Source organism: Cupressus sempervirens, chromosome 4 (assembly GCF_028749045.1).
Source record: "Cupressus sempervirens isolate cs-2001-9-10 chromosome 4, ASM2874904v1, whole genome shotgun sequence".
Lineage (NCBI taxonomy): Eukaryota > Viridiplantae > Streptophyta > Pinopsida > Cupressales > Cupressaceae > Cupressus > Cupressus sempervirens.
The window spans coordinates 265,801,312-265,824,470 of record NC_143121.1 but is presented as its reverse complement, the minus strand read 5'-3'; positions in this window follow the sequence as shown (position 1 = coordinate 265,824,470).

The window sequence follows — 23,159 nt, the reverse complement described above, 5'->3', positions numbered from 1 at the left end:
ATATCAGGGGGGGGAACAAAAGTGCCAAGTTTCTTCTACTGGGAAGAGGGTCTATCCTGAGGAGCTCCTAGTCCTAAGCCCATGTTGGGCTTCATGCTCCAATAGTTCACTTTAAGTTTCAACACAAATTTTGCATATAATTTTTTAAGGAAATAAAATGGTATTTCTAAATTGCCATGTGGAGGGATATCAAAGACCATCCACCAACGGTCCCAAAAATTTTCACGTATGGCATCATTTGTGCACCATTTAATTGATAGTTTGGTTTTTTTTGGGTCAACTGGTATACCCGTTTTTGGGTTAGCAAAAAGGCTTGCCAAATCATCTTTGGTTATGTTGAGGGTCGCGACCTCATCATAATCCAAACCATCATCAAACATCTGGTGCATTTCATCACGCCAACAAAGAGCAGAATTTTGTTGGTTTGTAAGAGTTTCAATGTTATCCACTATGGTGTTTAATGTGGATAACATAGGAGCCAGTGCAGGTACATTATTGTATGTTCTATGCAAACCTCTCAACTCAGTGAGATTTTCATTTATCAAATCCTTGATTCGAGGAGGGTTTTGAAGAGGTAGAGGATCATTTGGTGGACGGTTTTGTGGGGATACTGGATCGTTTGGTGGTGGGTTGCGAGGAATATTATTCCCTGCCTCAGTGTCATCATTTTGATCAGCCATTCCTATTGAATTGCAAAATGTAATATATATTAAAAAAAAATCTAAATTTTAACCATTTTTGTCAAAAAAACCCTAGATTCAACTAAAACAAACAAAATCTTGTTAAAACCTATTAAATTTAGGTTAGAAATGAGTCAGGGGGGGGGGGGGGGGGGGGGTGGTGGGGGAACATACCTGATATCTGATATCCGATTTATTATCTGATATCCAATCTGACTGGCCCAAATTCGCGTGAAAATAAGGGCCGCGGGTCTGTGATTTTGTGTTTAATCCATGCACAGGTATCGGATATCCGATATTATAATATATATAATATAACATATATATTACATTTTATATATTTTTATATTATATTTTATATTTATTATATTAATTTACTATATATTATAATATAAAATATTATTATTATACTATATTATTATAATTTATAATATATTATACTTTTTTATTATATATTATATTATAAGATATTACTTTTTATTATTATATTATATTATATATATATTATATTACATTACTATATATTATAATATATGAAATACTATATTATATTATTATAATATAATATGTTATTATAATATTATTATTATAGAATAATATTATACGATTATAATATAATATTAATATTATTATTATATTATAGTATAATAATTATTATAATAATAATATTATTATAATATAATAGTATGATATATTATTTAATATTATTATTATTATTTTATATCAATAATAATAATATTAAATAATATATCATACTATTATATGATTTTGATTATTAGTCGGATATTGGATTTAAAATCGGATATCCGATATGATATCGGATATCTGATAAGGCTCGGCTTAACCTTCCAGGTTTAGTTCCTGGATAGGTAAAAAAAAGTTAGAGCGGATTTTGAAGCACTTTTAGGCGTCTTCAAACTCTCTTTTTTTTCACATCGCCACTTTTTGGCACACCATGATCTTGCACATACCCATAATACTCATTGATTTTTTTCAATCATCTGATTCAAGGAATCCCTTGGGAAGAACAAGGGAAGAAAATTTGAGATCATAATCATTTCAATAATAAGTTTAACAATAACATTTTTACAATAGTATCATTATCCCGAGGATAAATCTCCCAACACATTTGAATTGGAATAACAACTCTAAATTTTTTTGCTTCGCTTCATAATAGGGTAGGCTTACGAACATTGCAACACATCAAAGTAATCATGGAGAGAATAAAACTAACCATGAGACAAATAAATTTAACATGATGACAAAATCAACCCATTTACTCCCATCGTAGGTTTTCATAATATATTTTTCATTGAACCAGACTAGGGAGAAGGTGGATTTCTCTAGACAAGAGACATTAGTCATGACACCATAACAGATGCCCTTTTGAGGCTAACATCACAAGAAATTTTGTTCTTTCATAGATACCCTTTTGAGGATGATATCACAAGAACTTATTTTCTTTCACTTCTCAATTTCCCGAAACACAAACATGGTTTGTACTGACAAGTAGGGTCCCATAACACACTACCGTCTCCCTCCCCTCATCATGAGGATAGACTCTACACTGTCGGAGTCAAAATGAAGCACTCCTCCCATCATGACCACTTCTACTCTATTTAAGGGTGAGTAATACAAATATAACCCTTACAATTCCCTCAAAACACAAATGTAAAACATAAAGGAAAACATTTAAAGAAAACCCATTACAATCCCATCCCAAACATGTTTATCAAACACACAAACACACATATGCAAAAACTTACTTATGAAATGAAACACAACATGAACAAAACACTCTTGAAGGATTCCAACCTTCACAATAAGGTTATGGAAATTGAAATTTGAGAAGAGCTATCCTTTATTCTCCATCAATCCTAAGTTTTCTCTCTCAAACTTGGGGATGAGTTAACTCAATCCTATCATTGGGGCTAACCTCAAGGTGGAGTTTATGTTATCCAACTAATGGTTAAACTTCCATTTCGCAATAAAGAAAAAATGGGATATTTGGGTAAGCACAAAAGTCAACAAATGGGGCTAGAGGGGTGGAAAATGCCCCCAACCCATACATATATCCCCTAGGCACTTAGTTCTCATAATTTTTTGCCTCTAGGAGTATTTAGAGACCTATTAAATTGCTCAAAATATTTGGACTTCCTAAAAACCCTAAGAATGAAAACTTATCACTAAACCCTAATTAGGATAATTAATCTTGATTAAAAACTAATTAAAATTAGGTTGCTAACCCAATCTAACTCATATTTTTAGGTTACTTGGCTAACGGTAATTATCATGTTGAAATACATATATGAATCATGAGTTTCAAGTGACACTATAAAATTTCTATTACAGAACATTAACACTCGACGATTACAGATTGATACATACATTCAATTCACAATACAAATAAAATATGAACAACGAGGTTTGTATCTTTTATTAGACTCAATCTTGGTTTTCAAAAATGGTACATAGGGTCTACTTTCGATTCTCCATTAGATTTCCTGCCTAATAATCTTACACACTCATTTCACACATTAGTAGCTCAAGAAAAATCACATGCATATATTCAAAATTTATCTAGATTAGTCACATTAATCAAAATGTAAATCTTTCATATAATTAATTTTTTAGCTAACTATCAAAACTTTCATAATTAGTATAACATAATATGTTTGTTAATTTGAAACAAAATACTAGAATAATCACCATTAGGCATGCATATATTTAGACATCATAACTTCGTCAATAGGGAATACTAAACTATCTAAATGCATAAAAACTAATCATTAAGGTACCAAAATGAACATCATCATCATCATAAGGTGGCAACATGTCATATCATTGTTAGTGCAAACTAATGTTTACATAGTCGAGATAAAGTAGTAGTTCTCGAATCACTGAGTATTTAAAATATGGATAATATCAACTGATCTCAATTTTCATTAGGACATTTACAACATAAAACATTACTTCATATCTGTTTCAATCTCCTATAATAGATTTAGCAGAGAAATTTATATTTAGTAAGTACATATGAGGAGGGACCTTACAGTGATTATTTACATTAAACATATTTAAATAATATATATATATTTAGGTCTTATTAATCAATTATTTCACTAACATTTCAATTTGTGTATTTATCTTTATTTTTATTTTGCTGGACCTCATTTGAAAAAATGCTTGCCACCAATTTTTTATTTCAATCAAAACATGTTCTAATAAATTTAATGTAGGAGTTCACATATATATATTTGTGTCCTTTACATTGTGTTACACATATATGACTTCACTTTTTTTAAATATATGAATTCAATTGTGTAAAATGTAGGACTTCACTTCTATTTGAAGTTAGTGGTGTGCACTAGATATTAAATTATTTATCAATTCAAGTAATGGCCTATATTTTTCCATTAATTTTACATTCAAACATGTTTAAATTAATGATCTTGTATTTAATTAAAATTATTATTCATGTACCATATATTAGAAAAATGTGACATAACATGAATAAAATATGCTAGAATAAATAAAATGGGTCATACTTACAACATGATAACATGATAATATATGATAACATGATCTATGATGTCAAAAAATATATATAATACAAACAACTATACTAATACAAAGTGTACCATAATAAATAAAATTTGTCATTAAAACACAGTGTAAAGGTGCCTAAAGGCCTAATTTATCTGCTCTGCTATCCTATTTACTTTACGTAAAGAGCATTCAAGGGTGATCCCACAATAATGGGTTCCACTTTTTGACCAATTTTGACACTAAAATCAATATTTTTGCAACAAATGTCATGTTCAAGTGACTATATCTCCAAAACTATAAATAATTTTGAGATGACATAAACTAGTGATTTTGAGTACTTTATTCCTACTTTGTAACTATATTTTTTAATCTAAAAAATATCTTATTTATATCAATTTTTTTTATCTCCTCCGAAAAGTGGTACATAATAAAATTCAATATTTTAAAAAGTGATAGTTTGTTTGACACACAAAACCTTTTTTCTAAAAATGATAATGAAGTAATTGTTTTGACGTTAGATTTGTAACATCAATATCCAGATGATGCATTTGGTTTGATTTATTTTGGTTGAATATTGTATAGTTTATGAAGTTTTGAAGTGACATGAACCGTAATTCAGACATATGTTCTGTTTGACACAGATAATTTGAAGTTAATTTATCATAAACCAAATTTTTTTTTTTGAATGGAAAGGTATCTCAATAAGCCAGTTCCTCCATATTTTTCAAAAATATTTTGACCTAATTTACTAATTTTCCCAAGGTGTCAAAGTCAGTTGATGTTCAATCGGTAATGAATCGGTAATTAACCTATAATGAGTTAAACTCATATTTGAAAGTCTCAATGATTAAAATATGTATTAAAATTATATTCATTGGAAAGCTTGCTCTGAGAAGCACATTTTGACATTTTTTATTTTATAGTAGGAGATCATTCTCCTATAATTATGGAAGTCAAAAGATAGAAAAATAAAATAAAATAAAATAAGAAAGGCAAAAAAAATTGAATTTTGCATGTTCGCCCGAACATGACGTTCGTGCGAACATGCTTGCCATGTTTGTATGAATGTGTGTTCGGGTGAACATGCCCCCAAATATTCTGGCCATCAAAAAAAAAATTGGCACATGTTCGCCTGAACATGTGCAATGTTAACGTGTTCGTGCGAACATGTTAAAAAATTTAGAAATGTTGCCATTTGTAAAGTTATTTGTCATTTGTAATAGTATTTGCCATCAACCTTATGTTGAATAGTGCATTATCCATCTTTGTCATGAATTTTTTTTGCAAAATCGAAGGCGTCAATTTGGTAAAAAAAATTTACATCTAAATTATTTATTTATTTCTCTAATTAGTGAAGTTGTTTAAGGGATGCATTGAAGTTAAATTAAAAATTAGTAACGCATTAATGGTGTTAAGAAATGTATATTTTTATTGTGTTACTAATGGTCTCCTTGTAGCATGTGGCAATCGTGGGATGAAAACATGATCATAACAAACTACTAATGCTTGCTTTGCAAGACGTTGTCAAAGACCATTGTGTGTTTGTCAAAATCATGTGTGTGGATTTATTAGATTAAATAACACTTCGTTTGGTGCTTAAAATGAATTTTTTATTTTCTGTCTAGTGTGTCTATAGTGTTTAAATCCCTAAGAGTTTCATTGGACATATCCTCTCCGCTCGCCATTCGTGGGTCTTGGGTGTAAGAGAAATCCATGTAACTTCTATGGGATGCCTGCCTTGGACCAAGATACTCGATATTGGGTATGCCAAGGGACAACCTCAAAGCAGTAATGGTCTAAAAGCCAGGTCAATGTTCCAACCACTATATAAAACTTGATTATGGTGAAAGTTGTGTCGGCGATATTGCTGAGCGATAGCTCTCCTCCAATACCCTTATGGTGCATCAAACCCCACTTCTGGGGGCTGGGAGACCTTCTGAGGAAGTTTATCACTCACTTGCTGAACGGAATTCCCTTACTAAAAACCATGTTTTAGTGGCTAAAATCCTTTCTATCCACTAGCTCAAGGGGTCACCCATGCCCGTGAAGACATCCTACATTCTTACAGTCCTTAGTAGAGACAATAGTCCCTTGGGAAGTCATGCCCCTTGAGACACGGATCTTGGTAGCCGTGAGTAGTGAGTGTTGTAAGGGGGAGCCTGTGGTGCCAAGGTCCTAAGTTGTCCGCTTTGGATAAGCATGGTTGAACTTTGGTTCAAGTAGGAATTCAGTGGATACAGTCCTAAAGCCTAGGTTCTGGTGTGATTGTTCACTTTTAACAATAGCTATTCTTTTCTTAATGTGTCTTGCATGTGTGTAAAACATAATCAAGATAAAAGACAACATTCAAATTTACACTTTGGAAACTTGCAAAACCTTGTCAAAATATTAAACATTGTCAAAATCTTGTCAAGATTTCACCTAAGTTCAAAAAACCTCACGTATACCTCTATCATTAGCATAATCATATTCTTAAATGTCATTTTTGACTTATCTTAGTGGTATATCCCCCTCATATTGCATTGTTAAAACCCTAACATCATTTTCACTATCAAACCCTATCAAATTGTCCATCAACCAACTTGCCTTCTTGACCACCTATCCTCACTTTGCATAGCCTAAATGTCATTATCAACCCTAGGAAACCATCCCTTTCATTGTCCACTTTGCGTACACCTACCTTTAGCATCCTTACCAAGTCCAAAACATAATCCTAACTTTTATTTTGCATATTATAATCTTCATCGTGCATACCTTCAAAATGACATCTTGCATTTGCACTTGCATAAGATCCCTAGGACATTTTGCATTTTGCATATCAAAACCCTATGTCATTTAGCATTTCCTCACATTTCATAACATCCCTAAACACATAAAAATCTTAAAAATACTCATATCTTGCATACCCACATCTTAATTATCAAGTTTTGACCTTTTTTACCAATTTCAACTCTGTTTTACCAACTGCACACTTCATGGGCACAATTGGTAGTTTCAAGGTGCAGTTGGTAGTTTTAGGGCACACTTGGTAATTAGCTATTTCATTCTAGGTTCCAGAGCCCTAATCTACACTTCCACAACTTGCATTGCATCTCAAGACCTTAGAAAACACTAAATCACTCAAAACACTCAAAATTTGCATTTTAGGTATCCTGCAACTATATTTTACCAACTATAACCCTTTTTTACCAACTGCACACTTCAAGTGCATTGTTGGTAGTCTAGGTGCACACTTGGAAGGCATAAAGTTCATTTAAGTTTCCCTCCACTGCATCTGCATTTTGAGGTATCATGCCAGCACTCATTAGGACACAACCTTTGGAGTTGTCAAATGCAATAATGGCACCTATAAGATCTCATCAAGAATCAACCATCAAAATCCTCGAAGGTACATTTGAACACATCAATGTTAATCCCTTGTTTGACGAGATACCACCAATTCCTAAATATCCCAAAAGGATATTAAGACTTCATTTTAGGACTCATATCATTTGGAGCTACATCATTTGGAGAAGAAAGAAGGATATAAGAGCTATAAATGAAAGAGAGGATTTATAACATTATGTTTGCATCTTTTGATAGCCGATGTCATTGTCTTTTATGCAACAATTTATTCTTGAAAAAATAGACTGATATTTTTTCATAAAATGAAAATCAATTTATTTGATAAGTAGGAGATAATTTCCACAGTTAGTCAAATTGTGATATGAATATCAGGATTTAACTGTGTGATTTTTTGAGTCAAACTCGATGACCCATGTTTCATGAGTAGTGATTCAACATGAATCCCGAGAAGTCCCGGTACTTCACCCCTGTGAGCATCACCTAGATCCAATGAGTGCTAAGTGTTCCATTTATTCTCATGAGAGATCGATTCATGTTGAATCACTACTCATGAAACATGGGTCATCGAGTTTGACTCAAAAAATCACACAGTTAAATCCTGATATTCATATCACAATTTGACTAGCTATGGAAATTATCTCCTACTTATCAACTGATGAGCTTAAGGGACTTTCTAATGAATGGTTCATAAGGCACAACACTTGGTGAAGGTTTTGCAAATGGGGTTGCAAGCTTTGGGTTTAACTATGGAGGAAACTCTGTAGTTAAGCACGCTCAGGCTGGAGTAGTACTAGGATGGGTGACCTCCCGGGAAGTCCCGGTGCTTCACCCCTGTGAGCATCACCTAGATCCAATGAGTGCTAAGTGTTCCATTTATTCTCATGAGAGATGGATTCATGTTTAATCACTACTCATGAAACATGGGTCATCGAGTTTGACTCAAAAAATCACACAGTTAAATCCTGATATTCATATCACAATTTGACTAGCTGTGGAAATTATCTCCTACTTATCAACTCATGAGTTTAAGGGGCTTTGTAATGAATTGTTCATAAGGCACAACACTTGGTGAAGGTTTTGCAAATGGGGTTGTAGGCTTTGGGTTTAACTATGGAGGAAACTCTGTAGTTAAGCGCGCTCAGGCTAGAGTAGTACTGGGATGGGTGACCTCCAAGGAAGTCTCGGTGCTTCACCCCTGTGAGCATCACCTAGATCCAATGAGTGCTAAGTGTTCCATTTATTCTCATGAGAGATGGATTCATGTTGAATCACTACTCATGAAACATGGGTCATCGAGTTTGACTCAAAAAATCACACAGTTAAATCCTGATATTCATATCACAATCAATTTATTTTTTAGGAGAAACATTCTAGTATTCATACCATGTTATTTGTTTGTGATTCAATGATGGCTTAGTAAGGATTTGGTGCTTTTCCACTTGTAAATAATGTGACTCACAAATTTTAGTCATATAATGAAAAATATTTATGCTTTTTTGCAGATGACTGCATTCTATTGATTTCTGTCAAACAATTTAAAAGTACCAACAATGACAGACAAATCTGTACAGTGATTTTTTATCTGGTTATTGCACGAAATTTATCTTGAGGCAAGGGATAAATTATTATTATTATTTTATAATGGGAAACAAGAAAGGAAGGAAAAACAAATATGCAAGGAAAAGATCTGATGAAGCAGAACAAAGAAATATTTAGAAGACCGTGGCATGTTATCATCGAATTAAACAAGGTGAAGGAAATGTTGAAGAAGGCTCAACAGAAGTAAAAGTAGTGCATATGGGAGACAGGTTAGGAACACTCGCTACAAATTCTCAAACAATGAATGTTGAAGAAGGTTGAAGATTAGCCCCTACAGAGGTTCAAATAACAGAAGTCAGAGAAGGGTCAGAATCTTTTCCTGTTGAATCTCAAACAATGGATGTTGGAGAAGGCTCAAGATTGGTCCCTGTAGAAATTTCAATAATAGAAATCAGAGAAGGGTTGAGATCAGGTGTAGGAACTAGTATGGATGAACTCTTAAATATTGTCCAATCTGTAAAACATGGTGTTTCTCATAAAAATTTAGATCATTTGCTTAAAATGGATGTAGATAAATTGAGAAAACTTGTAGCTAGTGTTCAACCATTAAGTTTGTCTAAGAGAAGGTCAATGAAGAAGAAGATAAGAGAAATTATGACTCAATTTGATAACATTGAAACACTTGAACAAGCTCAGTTGCTTTCACTTTTTCTTACACAAAAAAAGTTGCAAGAGGCATTGAAATTGTTTGGTGTAAACACAACATCAAAGAAGAGAAGATTTTCTAGCATGCAAACTGATTTGATTGAAAATGTTAAACAAGGTTTGAGAAACAATGGAAAACACTCTCGAACTAAAGATAAGTTTGTGGCAAGAAAAGCGATGTTGATATCTATTGTAAGTAAAAATATGTTTCAAAATAGACAAATTTCTTCAATTTCATCTGAAATGGGTTTTAGTAGGAAAACAATGAGACAATATGTTAAGAGAAGATTAATTGCGGATGACAGTACTATGGAGGGCAACTGGGCAATCATGTGTAGAGCACCTCATTCTGATAGAATTGAAGAGTTATTAAAAAATTCAGTCATATCATTTTGGATTGATAACACTCATCCTTAATCAAATAGTAGAGATGTTATTAGGCATAAGATTGCACCTGGTCAATATGAACATCATACAAAACATTGGTTGGACACAACACACCATGAGTTATATGTGTCATTTTGTAATGAACATCCTAATGTTAAAGTTGGGCAAACATTATTTGAAAAATTGAAGCCATACTTTGTGAGGTCAAACAAAGTGTTTGAAACTTGTTGTTGTCGTCATCATATTGAGTTTGATCTCCACTATTAGGTATTTCAAAAGTTTATAGAAGACACATATGGTTTTCATGCTGCTCCTCCTAGTAGGAGAAGTGAGTTTATATCATCCATTTTGTGTGACAACATAGATGATCCAACTGGTAAAATAAATTGCATAAAAGGATTATGTGAGACATGTGGTGAATTGGCTCTATTTCCTTTGAAAACTAAAAATATTGATGTAACAAAAATATTGAATTGCAAAAGTTACAAGTATGTCAAGAATGAAACAAAGTTGGGAACAGAAACAAAAAGGTTGGAATATGTTGAAGAGGAGTTGCCTATTCTAACATTTATGGATAGATTTAAGAAATTGATTCAACCTTATATTTGTCATGCATTTTTTGCAAAGTGGCAAGCACAAAAATTTCAAAATCTGAGAGATAATTTTCCACTTGGAACAATTGTATCAGTTGTTGATTTTGTAGAGAACTATTCATTTGTTCATCAGAAAGTAATTCAATCAGATTATTACTTTAATCAATAGGTCACTATTATGGTACATATTTTTTATAGACATGCACAGTTAGATTTGGATGGTGCTCAGAGTACAGTTCAAGCATGAGTAATTATAAAGGAATATCATTTTTATATAAGTGATGATAAAGAACATGAAATTCACTATGTAGAACATTGCTTCAATATGTTCTTTTCTTATTTGAAAGAAAGAAACATAAATGTTGATAAACATTATGTTTGGTCTGATGGATGTGCTGCATAGTTTAAATCATCTAGACCATTTTATGCATTGTGTAGATATCATCACAATGAGAATATAAAACACATATGGAATTTCTTTGAGAGTGGCCATGGAAAAGGTGAACATGATGGTGTTGGAGCTTGCATCAAACGCACTTTGCGAAAGTATCAAATGAATTATCAGGGAGTTCGTGTAACTGATGCACATGATGTTGTTGAATGGTGTAAAACTCATTTTGCATTAGATGAGGTTGGGACATCATCAACAATGAGTCGACAGACACCATATAGAGTCTTCTGGGAGATAACAGGTATCAATGTGTACATCTGTTTAACTTTTATGCAATTAAATTATAAATTTTTATTCTTAAGTTTTATTTTTTAATTCATTGAAGTTTAAATTTAATTTTTCTATATTTTCAATTTAATGAACTTTCAAGTGTCAATAGAAAAAACATGCATGGTTGGAAGAGGATAGAAAAGACACGTTCCTTACATTTAGTCATGAGTACAAATAATTGCAATTGGACATTGAAGATAAGAGAATACTCATGTTTTTGTGATAGTTGCATTGATGAAAACTATGAAGAATGCATCAATAAGACACATGGATATACAAGTGCATGGATTTTGGTACCACTTGATGTTACTGATACATTTGATAAAGAAGATGAAAATTTTGATGATATTCCATTGATTATTGATGATTATAATCATATCTCTGGATTGGTAAAAGTGGGTGAGTATCATTAAAAATAATCTCAACTTTTTATTTAATTATCAATTTCAACTGTCTTATATATATTGTACACATGCATTCATGTATACTTGTTATGCAGGAGATGTCCTTGCAGTGATTGTTGAGCCTGGAAATCATGAAGGTGTCAGTTATTATTTATTGCGATGTACTGCAGAGAGGACAAAGTTATATGACCCTGAAGAAAGTGATGGAATGTTGTTCCCCATAGGTAAATTATACATATACATTTACATGCACATATATATTTAAATAAATATATATATCTAGGTAACTTCATATCTGTCAAATTTTAAAACACTTAAATTTGTGGTACAGGTTCTGTTGTGATAGAGGGAATGTATTTAAAGCAAGAAAAAATAGTCCAACATGGAATACACTTTGTTGATTATCAACCTGACAAAAAAGTTTTACAATACAACCACCTAGTCGTTGCTATAGGGCTTTGTCTGCATCTAGTCAAACTTAAGCATGTATGTTGCAAGTGGAGACTAGACAGTGAAGATAATGAAAAAATATTGCATGTTATAAGTGTACATCATGGTTGATTAGACCTTTGAGATTTATTTTGTAATAATTTGAATATCAACTTTGGTGAAATTGTGTTTTTAATCTGAATATATGAGTTTCAGTTATCATTAGTTTATTTAAAAACTATAATATTAATTGTACTATGGATGAATTTCATAATTTAACAACTTGATATAAATAAGCTAGAACTTAGTTTGAACTTACACAATTTCATTATCTATGTTAGAATTCTTAAATATCAACTTCTTTTCAAACTATTGAATTTCATCTTGAATTCAGTTCAAAGAAATTTGTTGGACAACTGAAATTCGAACTCTCATTTAAAAAAAAAAAAAGTATTTTCTGATTGTAGAACTTTATAAAATTAATTTGAAAATGAAAAAAAATTACTATTTTTAGTTAGGGTATGTAATCCTTTAATTTGACAATTTAAAATAAGTAGAGAACATTCTGTTATGGTTAAAATCATTTTTCATTTTTCAAGTAGTCTATTAATGTTGAGTTATTTACAAAAAAATGAGCCTACACATTGATCAAGAAAAATTATTAACTAAAGCTTTTGAGTGCATTATTTCTCTCACTTCCATCACAATGCAAGGAAACTCATAATTTAAAATAGATACAACACAACTTAAATGTATCCCAAATCAATGAAGAGTAAATTCTGCTCGACCAATACCAAAAAATAGAGAAAGTACTCTGACGCCATCAGGATATAATGCTTTCAAGACTAATAAATGATATGGAATTGTATCTATTTGGAATGAATTACCCAAACAACACAAGCAATCATTCGGACAAGAAGTTCCACGAGTGTGATCTCTATCAAATCCTAATATAGGCTCTATCTCATGGAGCTCTAGAGGGATGAGGTGACCTAGCCCCACCCTATACCAAATTCCACTCTTCACACTTTTGAAGTATATATTTATGTGCACCATCTTGCAGTTGCCCCCGTGAATTCGGAATCATAACTCTCAGTTGATCAATAGGGACAGTGTCACATCATCTTGAGTCTATGGAATTAAATTTTATCATCTAATCCCATGAAGGCCAATACTTTTTTATTTGCAGAAGTGCTTCCTGAATAGTCATGGGGGGAGAGGTTCTGCTTGAAATTGCTCTTTTATTGGAAGGTTATGCACATACCCTCTTGCTCTTCTGAAAGCTGAAAAGAACATGAGTCCACCAACTCTGGTTCAACACTATTAAATTATTTGGATATTGTCTTCCAAATATCTTTTGATGCAAAAGCATCATTCTCATAGTAGAAAAAAGGGTGGCCCTTGCATGAACACGTCGATTTTCTTTGAACGCTGGCCAATAGGTTTCCCAGCAATTCCAAAACTAATTAGTTCCTTGGGACACAAATTAGGGACTACATCACATACTTCAAACATTGCTTGCTTGTCTTGCATACCCTCTATGTATTTTTCATACTTCAACACTTTCATTATCTATATTACAATTTCAAACTTACACAATTTCATTATCAATGTTAGAATTCTTAAATATCAACTTTTTTTCAAACTATTGAATTTCATCTTGAATTAAATGTGTTTTTAATTGTGCGATCATAAGTTCTTAATTATCAAATTTAGTTTATTAAAAAACTATATAATTTAATAATTTAAATTAATTATACTATGGATGAATTTAATAATTTAAATTAATTTATCAATTTGTTTTCAAACTAGATTGAATTTCATAAGTGAAAATTAAAGTAAGTGTTTTTAAAATTGTAAGATTATAAGTTCATAATTATCATTTAGGTTAGTTTATTAAAAAATTATATTTTTTAATGTTACTTTATTACATCTATGGTCATGTACTCTTAAAGTTTAAATTAGTTTAAATTAATATTTTTTTAAAATATTATATTTTGTAAAAGTTCTCTAAAATAATGTATTGGCTTACCTAATTAACTTATTTTTATCGACATAAAACTAATATTTAGCGGGTTAGTAATTGATAATTTAAGAAATATGTATCTTTCTAACTTCCTACTAATTGATAATTGATATACATGTACACACGTGTCTTAAGATCATGTTCTACAGCTATAACACAAAAAAATACACATATGTACACATATACACGTCTCAAGAATAAACATCTATAGATCTAATATATCTCTATGTATCTGAAATGCAAACTGTAAATCTTGAATAAATATACGTATGTAGCAAAATAAAAAAAGTCATATGTACGTAAATGTGATGGTATCTAACTACTGAAATACTCAATAATCAAATAAATAGTGAAAGTACATGCATGTCATCAAGGAACTAAAATACACATGTGTACATGTAAACTAGACCTCCAATATATATGCATCAAAAAATATATAAATTTGATCTACTACTAGAAGGACCCCTCAAGATGCATACTAACAGAATGACCCTCTGATCGAGTCTCCTGTACATCCTCTCGTCAAAGCACATCAACCAAGTCTTGCAAATATATATAAATATATACATACATGTGTTAGAGTTTTATCTTTAAAACATATATATACATACGTGCATCATGTACATGTACATTCAAATTAAATACAAATTTGCATATATATATATATATATAGATATATATCTAGTTTTCAAAATATTTAAATAACTTTAAACAAATTATTTAAAACTCAAGTACCTAAGCAGTACCAGGTGCCTCAATAGAATCATCTCTCTCATGTACATGATGCTCTGAACCAATAATATGTGTAACCATGTGCTCAGCGACTTGTGCCTACATGATTTATTATGAGTTAAAGATTAAATTAAATATCTACATATATATCTGAACTAAATTTTTCAATAAATTAACATATTTTTTAATTTCATATATATTTAAAACTAAAAATAAATTATATATGTACCTGGGTCTCCGGAGGTGGAGGATGATCAACAGACTCCATCATATCATCTACTGATGCACCTAAGCCTGAAACTCCATGTCCAACTACTAGTAAATCTGAATGAAGTGGACTATGTAACTGACTAGGTACATTTGGTGTAAAATAAGTGCTGTCAGGTTCAAACAACAGGTCCATGTATGATGAAATACCTAGGCTCAAACTAGTATCAATCTCAGACAAGCCTCATAATTGCTCACCAAAATCATCAAGGCCCTCAGCTATGATTTGGACATCTCCAAATCGTATGCTCGAGTCCTCTATAGAGTGTCGTAACTCTGGTGCCAAATGTTGTGAGCTACGGACAAGTGTATCATCTGTCACTAGTGTGGTGGCTTGTGTTTGTGGAACTGTGTCGGGGCTCTGATGCTGTCTAACAAAATCCATCACTACGTGTACTGGAATCCTCTGTGTATCAAAAATATAGCTAATAAAGTGCAACATATCCTCCAAAAAATACAGTGACATATCCATTGTTGGCATTATGATACATTTTTGTCATTAGTTACAACACTTATTGGATTCTGAATGCTTACCGAGCTCTCACCGGACATTCCTTTGTAAGCCCATCTTTACCTAGTTCTCAGTGTTTACCGAATGATCGAGGTGAACAAAGAAGTCAGTGTTTACCGAGTGATTGAGGTAAACAAAGAAGCCAGTGTTTACCGAGTGTTCGAGGTAAAGAAAGGAATCAGTTTTGACCGAGTGAAGATGTACTTAGTATTGACCGAGAACTTCATGATAACCAAGCTCCTGAGGCTATCAAGGAAATTAATTTTACCGAGCTCAGACGGTTATCAAGGAAACTAACTATCACCGAGTCACAAGGTTCTATCAAGTGTTTCCTTTGATCACCGAGCTACAGTTCAGATAGAAGTGTTCACCGAGTGACATCTCTTCTACCGAGTCTCCAGTGGTTACCGAGTTCAAAACTATTCGAAGTGTTTAGTATGGACCGTGCCTTCACTTCTACCGAGTGCATGACGATGCCGAGTAACGCAGTGGACGCCGAGTATCAGAAGGACACTGAGTCAGTTTAGTAAACCCAAGTTTTTACCTTGGGCCGACTTTGTATAGAGATTTTCACTTATTGTTTTGGCTGACCTTGCATGTATTGTTTATTTGGATGGTATATATATTCAATGTATTGTATCATTCAAAAGTAATGGAAATAGTAATGATAATGAATGAAACTGCGAAAGTGTGAAAGAAATACATGCGTGCAAAAGTATGTGTACTGAGTTGTGAAGGAATTCAGCAAGGTCAAATTTTGGAGCAGAAAAGTTTTATCTATCACATCAAGGTGAATCAGAGCATAGCGGATCTTATCAACAATCAGTTGTAATCAGATCCACTATTTCATTCTAACAGGTGAATCAGTTTTTGTAAATCCTTTAACAAGGTAGACTTAACAGTCTTTTGTAAATCTCCTAACAGAGTGCATACTTTATTGTATGTTTGTAAATCCTCTAACAAGGTAGATCTAGCAATCCTTTGTGCTCCTAACAGGGAAGATCACCAGAAGTGGTCATTGTAAGCCTTAACCGGCCAACTTCATACTGCAGTAATGAAGCTTTGTGGGTTTCATCCCCACCCCAGTTTTACTTTCTATTTGGAATGTTTCTGGGTCACCAAATCTGTGTGTTCAAGTGTTGCAAATGATTTTGTTTCATGCTTACAGTAGGTTACTTTGATGAATGGTGAATATATCAGTATGCAGTTTTATTGTTTGAAATTTTAGAAGTTACTGATTCACCCCTCCCCTCTCAGTAACTTTTCATGTCTTGAATATTTCCAACAATTGGTATCAGAGCAATAAGGTTCTCAAGATAAAAGTTTCACAGCTTGAGCAAAGATCAAGGACAATGGAGATATTCAGACTTGACAAAACTATTGAGAATGAAAAGCTAGATCTGGAAATGGCCATGGCTCAACTCAATGAAGCAAAAGAGAATCTTTCACAATCCTTGAAAAGAAGAAAAGAACTTGCAAGGAAAATGAATGACCATCAGTATGTTGAAGAAAAGATTGAAGATCTCTCACCATCAAGTAGTTCAGATGAAGCTGACAAAGCAATCAAAGAACTTTTAGAAAAGAATGGATCTCTGCAGGAAGAAGTAAGAAAGCTCAAAAGGGAACAAGAAATCCAGTCCATCAGGCTATGTGAAATCTTGGAGCAAAGGAACAAGGCAGCTGAAGACTTAGAGGTAAGGAATAATCAATCCTCTCAGCTTGAAAATCTTGTAACTCAATTATCTAATGCAAATGAAGAAATTATGAATCTAAGATCTGAGAATGAGAATTTGAGAAATGACTTAATTACTTAAAGGCAAATGAATGCAAGCTTACAAAGTGATCTAATCTCTGAAAAACAAGTCAATGAGAGAATGGTAAAATCTCAAAAGGACATGGATCAATTGAATCTACAAAATGAAGAAAACTTTCATAAACAAAATGGTAAAGCAGGCCTTGGATACAAGGAAAAAGGTGAATCCTCCAAACAGGGTACTCAAAAGAATCAAAGACCTACTTGTAGCCACTGTGGTAAGTTAGGTCATACATCTAATAGATGTTGGAGCAATGGAAAAGGCAAATTTAATGAAAAGTGCTACAATTGCAATCAGCATGGACACAAAGCCAATGAATGCAAAGAGAAACTGAAATTTGAAGGTAAATGTCACAAATGCCAAAAGCAAGGTCATAAGGCATCACAATGCAAATCCAAATCATTTAATCCAGCTGAACAACTTGTCAAAGCAATATTTGGTTGGGACTACAACACTTGGTGCAGATGTCATTATTGTGGAGAATATGGTCATACTGGCATAAACTGTGCAAGGCATCACCTAAGAAAAAGGGATACCACTATAAGATGTTATACATGTACAGAACTTGGTCATATATCTAAAAACTGCATGAACATAAAAAAAGTCGAGGATGAAAAGAAAATCAAAGTAGACAATATTCGGAAGCAAATGAAGCAGCAATGGATTCCTAAGTCTACCGAGCCAGATAATTCAAGTGATGGAGTGGTCACTCAAGAAGGGAGTGACTCTACCATTTCCAATTAAGACTCATCAGGATAAGACCAGGACTGTATCTACAAAGCAATATCCTAAGCAGTCCTAGAATGAAAATATGATCAAATCAGTATTTCAGATACATCAGGATCATTGTCGGTACATGACCTTACCGAGCTCAGTTGGGTGCAATAAGGCTTCTTTCACCAAGTTGCACTTACCGAGCACAGTTGATTCTTCTCTTACCGAGTTAAGGTCGGTTTAACCTATTTTCTTTTGGTCACCGAGTTGCGAAGTTTAAGCCGAGCTAGTGGATGACAGTCTGTCGATTGCAGCTACCTCCGTACTGAACATTAATGGCAAATTTTTCATCAAAAGGGCAGATTTCGACCTAATTTTTCACCGCGAATTCGAGATTTACACAAAAAGGGCTTTCAAGTGAGTTCAAGCGATTTGAAGAGATTTTCCAGCGAAGTATTCTTATGAAACCTTTTCACTCACTGAGCAGCAATGGCATCCGCAAGCACCAGCAACAACAAGGTGAAGAAAGGTTCTGAAATGCTTGTGAAGGGAACGGAATGGAAGGCACCTACGTTCAAGCTCATTCCTGCCATCGCTGAATCGCTCGATCCCAATGGAGCTCAATCACAGATTCCACCCAAGGTACTCCTCATGAATGACATTTGTACTCATTTTAAGTGTGCTATTCAAGAAATAGGGACATTGGACATGGATAATGCCCTAGCGGAGTTATGTGTAAATGGTTCTCTCAAAATCGAGCACAAACATTTGGAAACTAAAGGTTTGACTCACATCGCGCATATGCCTAGAAACTTCCAAACCAAATGGATTAGGTATATCTTGAGTCGAGTGCATAATGGTCAGTTGTGGTTGGAACAACCCATTTTGATAACCAAGAAGATGATTCACAAAATCACGGGTCTCTTGATGCTCAGCAAAGCCAAAACCACTAAAACCCTAGGACGGGATGAGTTACAGAGGCAAACCCTAGCCGAGTGGGATGGTAGAGGTTTGAAGGTTAACACTGTAACAGATCCGGAACTAAGATTTGGCATACATATTATTGCATATAAGTTATATAGTTCCAGCAGGTTAAATAGTGTACCGTGTGAAGTTGTGGATTTGGCCCTAAAAATTGTAAAGAAGAATCTTGAGTTTGATCTGTCAGAAGTAATGTTGAGGCAGTTAAACAAGAACATGGATAGTATCAGGACATCGAAGAATAACCCCTGTAAATTTGGATCTCTGTTAATATGTTTACTATTTTATGTACAAAAATTCTTTCCATCAAAGGGAACCATAGAATGGAGAAAAGATATCCCAATTTTGTATCAGATTAAAGAGTTTATAGCAGAGATGGGAGAAAATTTTGATAGTATCATGGATAACTATTTTGAAGACTTTAAGGAGAGGATGAATAACTGATTCAGAATTCCTCCTAGGCTTGTTGAAGAATATAAAGATGACGTATGTTTTATGGTTGACTGTGACAAGGTGTACATACAGACAGTTAGAACCCGAGTTGCATGGGTGAAACCTCTTCCATATGAGGTAAATATTGATGAAACAAGGGATATCATTGAAGCACTGGTAAATGAGCTAGTAGACCCAAGGAAATAGATTTTTGGTACTTATGATGAAGCAAAGGCCAGAATTGAACTAGAAATCAAAATTCCATAGGCCATCAGCAAAGGTAAGAGGAAAGTGGCCAAACTGAAAACTGCAATGGGTCCTCTTATGCTCACTGAGGGAAAAGGTGAAGATAAAGAAAGTGAAAAAGAAAAAGAAGGAGAAGAAGAACCAGAAGAAGAGCAACCAAAAAAGAAGAAAGGCAAGGTAATCATTACCAAGCCCAAGAAGCAGCCTACTGCAGTATTTACTCGGAGGACAAGAAGAGGTATACAGGAACCTGTATTGGTCAAGCCTGCACCTACATTCGAGCAAAGGCTCAAATCATTGGAAGAAGGAGCTGGCATCACAAATTTCAAGGCATTGAAATTTGAGACAAGGACTGATGCAGAGAAAATGCAAATTGAGGAACTGGTACTTAACAAAATGGGAAAATGGAAATACTCCCTGGACTAGATTGCTCCTCATATCTCTAAAGAACTACTGGAGAGAGTACAGCCAAGATGGGAATTAGCCACCAAAACAGTAAAAGATATATATGAGCAATCCCTGAAGAATCTTCAGCCTAGTCTCACTGGAGCAGAGGTAAAATCTGAATTGAAAACCCATGAAGGTAAAATGATGATCAGATTCCACACTTGTTTGATTTTGATCAAAGATATAGAGCATGTTGTAAATGATGCTACAAACATGTGGAAAAACATCTATCATCTACATAAGCCTAGTGTAGACCCAGTAGAAATAAAGGATGATGACAGCAGCAGCAGCAGTGATGAATCAGATAGCGCTCCATCCATCACAGTTACACCAGGAGAGTTGCATGCAATGATGGAAGAGAAAGAGGAAGAAGAAAAAGAGGAAGAAGCTGAAAAGGAAGATAAGGACGATGATCTGGTAAAAAATGCAGCAGCAGTTATTGCATCCCTTCCTCACTCCCCAGCTAAACCTGTGACATCATCAAGGTTGGAGTCCGCTTCAGCAGGTTCATCTACACCAGATTTACCATCTACACCTGCCATATCTCAGCTCCGGGTATCATCAGTGGAAGTGACTACCACTTCATCTACCGAGCTGCATCCCTCTTCATCTACCAAGCTGCACCCCTCTTCATCTACCGAGTTGGCCTCCTTGACTGCATCATCATCAGTTGGTATTGCTGTGAGTTCTCAAATTTTGACTACTCCAATTTGTTCTACAATTTTGTCGCCATCTACTTCAGGCACAGTGAGCTTAGATACTATATTACCGAGTGTATCACCATTTTTGGCCAGTACTCAAATTTTTGACCCTGTACATACTCCTATTGGCACTCAACCCTCAAGCATCCCAGTTTTTACTACTAGTCCTTCTGTCTCTACTGTTCTGTCTATTCCAAAGGTCAAACCAGTCATCTCAGAAGTCAAACAAAAGCAACCATTAAGACTTATGATCACTGGAAAGGAAATTCTTGAAGACATTGACTTGGACACAGAGATAGTAATTCCAAAGATTGACTTTGATAATGCTACCATTGAAGAAATGAGGTATGCTTGTCAACTTATTAAGAAAAAGGCTACTCAGATGCAGTTAAGATCGGAAAGGGATAAGGAATACAGGATAATTGAGGATGCCCAGAACATAATTACTGAGGCTATAGGTGTTGATGTTGATACTTCTCAACACATTTTGATTCAATTAGAAGAGGCAGTTAATAAATTCAATGAAGATGCCTCCGGACAAGAAAAGTTGATTGAGCGTGCAGCAAAGAAATTTGATAATAAGGTATTGGGGCACATTTCCCAGAACATTGCAATAAATCAGGTTGCATTAACCTCAGTTTTGGCAGATATGGAAAATTCTTTTAATAATGTAACATCTCTTTTTGCTAAGCTTTGTGATGTTACCGAGTACACTAAGGGAATAAGAGAGAAACTAAATAAAATTGATGAGGATCTAAAGGTGAGCACACAGAACTTGAAGCTTGACCCCTGTTCAAGCTCAACTCATCACCTCAGGATCAAATTTTTGTCAGAGAAGCAGGCAGAGCTGTTGAGAGAAGAGGCAAGGATCCGATCTACATTGATAGATATCCAAAACATGATCCTTCCCATCATGGATTCAATGCAGAAGCACATTGCACATTCAAAGACATTAATCCATGATAATAACTTCTCCATTGCAGACCATGTGATTGAACTTTCGGCTGAAGTTCAAGTAGCTCTTTCCACCTACAAAATTTTGCAAGAGAATTGGGATAAGACTCTCCAGCTTATTCTTCAGGTACATTCAGAGTTCATCTCTCATTTTGGTGTTTCTATATAAGTATATATATTCTTTTATTCTTTGGCATTATTGTCAAAAAGGGGGAGATTATTGTTGGATATGTATACTATGGGTGAATAAGTGTTTTCAAAAAAAATTGTACAAAGGAAGAGATATACAGCTCATGTAAATACTGTATGTACATTCTATGGGGGAGTTTTATATAACGAAGCTATGTATATTCAGAATCAGTCATCAACATGTCAGATAAATTTTGTCTCATAAGTGTTTTTGTCACTAATGCCAAAGGGGGAGATTGTTGGCATTATGATACATTTTTGTCATTAGTTACAACACTTATTGGATTTTGAATGCTTACCGAGATCTCACCGGACATTCCTTTGTAAGCCAGCTTTACCTAGTTCTCAGTGTTTACTGAATGATCGAGGTGAACAAAGAAGTCAGTGTTTACCGAGTGATCAAGGTAAATAAAGAAGCTAGTGTTTACCGAGTGTTCGAGGTAAAGAAAGGAATCAGTTTTGACCGAGTGAAGATGTACTTAGTATTGACCGAGAACTTCATGATAACCGAGCTCTTGAGGTTATCAAGGAAATTAATTTTACCGAGCTCAGACGGTTATCAAGGAAACTAACTATCACTGAGTCACAAGGTTCTATCAAGTGTTTCCTTTGATCACCGAGCTACAGTTCAGATAGAAGTGTTCACCGAGTGACATCTCTTCTACCGAGTCTCCAGTGGTTACCGAGTTTAGAACTATTCGAAGTGTTTAGTATGGACCGTGCCTTCACTTCTATCGAGTGCATGACGATGCCGAGTAACGCAGTGGACACCGAGTATCAGAAGGACACCGAG